Below are 2,245 nucleotides of genomic sequence, written 5' to 3'. Positions count from 1 at the left end.
AGTTGTCCCTGCAGAAAATTGACAATGCTTGCCTCTGTAAATGCATGACTTACTGTCAAAGCTTCATTCTTGGCTGCATGTTAAAAATGTGATTAAAGTTAATACAGGAGATGAAATAAGTATTTGAGATTTCTTTCAATAACACTGAACTTCTGCCAACTTTCTCTGTCTGCTACTGTACACTTGACAGGTTCATCAATCATCCTCTGGTACCTGGACTTAAAGAGAGCACTTGCTGACACCAAGGCATGTTGGAATTTTCTTAATTCTCTTTCAGCGGATGGGGGAAGGAAAAAAATGAAAACCCTTCCAAAAATATCCCATACGTGAAAGGGGAGGGGAACCTGAAATGAAAATTCCCTTTGTATCCTAGGCAGTTTGTGGAATACCATTAATTGCTGGTGTACCATTGAACACATGCCATAGCCAAGAAATGAGGTCTGCGGTGGAACAAGAATATCCTCTGAACTTGTGATTGCCCAGCCTGACCAGCAACGATTTCTGATAGTTTTTGTATGTTTCCTATAAATAACAAGTACCTCATGGGTTTACATAAAGGACTTTATAAACTTAAATGAATGGATGGACTTAAGTTTTAGAGATTAAAACACTAAATTATTTCTTTGTAACACGCTTAACTGTTACTTCTAAAAAAGTAGATCAATTTATCTTCCTTTTGATCTTCATTTTTTTTGTGGTGAGCTTTTACTTCTGTTCCCTAGATTCCAAGCCAGTTTTCATATATATTTTATTTATGTATGAGAGGACTTCAAAAAGTTCATATAAAATGGCAATAGGATGTTGCCACGAGCTTTTAGAAGTCCCCTGAGATTAAAAATTAAATTTATAATTCTATAACTTGTAACATAACTCACACTGCCGTTGAGCTAGCGCCAAACTCACAGCAGCCTCACACAGGATTTCAAGGCTGTAAATTCTTATGGGAGCAGATGCTCATCTTTCTCCTGCACAGTAGTTGGTTGGTTTATTCAAATGAAATAATCAAATGCTGTTTAATTTTAAAGTTCTGTATAAGTATCTTCATTGTTTTACACATCTAAGCATTTTCTACTATTTTATTATGATTTCTGAGTTGTGTGGGGTTTTTTCTTACTTTTAAAAGTTTAATTGGTACTTCATCCACATATTTAATTCAATAGTTCGATCACATCAAGAAGAGTTGTGCATTCATTACCATAACGAATTTTAGAACATTTTCTTATCATACTCATTGTTATTCATGTATTTATTTATTAAATATTAAAATATCATTTTATTGGGAACTCTTAAAACTCTCATAACTATCCATACATCAATTTTATCAAACATATTTGTACATATGTTGCCATCATTCTTTTCTTGACATTTACTTTGTCTTGAGCTCTTGGTATCAGCTCCTCTTTTTTCGCTCCCTCCCCCACTCATGACCCCTTGATAAATTATGAATTATTATTTTCATATCTTACACTGACCGCTGTCTCCCTTTCCCCATGGTTTCTGTTGTCCGGAGGAAGGGGGTGTGGTTATGTGTCGATCATTGAGATTGGTTCCCCCTTCCTTCCTCTCTCCACCTTCCCCCTACCCTTGTGGTATTGCTATTCCCATTCCTGTTCTTGGATTCTGTGTGTCGTGAGCTTTTATCTGTACCTGCGTACATGCTCCGTTCTAGCCGGAAGTGAAAGGCAGCACTGGGAATATGATAGTAGGGATGAGGAAGCCTCAAGGAACCAAAGGAATATTGTGTTTCATCGGTACTTTACTGCACCCTGGTTGACTCTTCCCTTCCCTGTGACCCTTCAGTGAGGGGATGTCCCATTGTCTACAGATGGGCTTTGGGTCTCTACTTCTTCCCCCTCATTCTCAACAAAATATTTTGTTTGTTTGTGTATTATGGTCTTCTGATACCTGTTACCCCATGTGTGCTTGTTCCATGTGGGCATTTTGCTTCCCTGCTAAATGGCCACTTGTTTAACTTCAAGCCTTTAAGTCTCTAAATGCTGTATCTTTTGATAGCCGGCCACCATCAGCTTTCTTCACCACATTTGCTTATGTGCCCATTTTGTCTTCAGCACTTGTGCTGGGACAGTGAGCATCTCACATTGCCAGTTTGTTAGAACAAAGTGTTCTTGCATTGAGGGAGGGTGTGAACAGGGGCCTGAAGTCCATCCACTACCTCAGTGTATTGCCATATAAATATATGTACATAGGCCAATACCTCTATTTTTATAAATTAATGTATTTACAT

This window comes from Echinops telfairi, unplaced genomic scaffold (genome assembly GCF_000313985.2).
Source record: "Echinops telfairi isolate 266 unplaced genomic scaffold, ASM31398v2 ScPeMD7_655;HRSCAF=1070, whole genome shotgun sequence".
NCBI classification, from domain to species: Eukaryota; Metazoa; Chordata; class Mammalia; order Afrosoricida; family Tenrecidae; genus Echinops; species Echinops telfairi.
Note: the sequence above shows the minus strand (reverse complement) of the source record.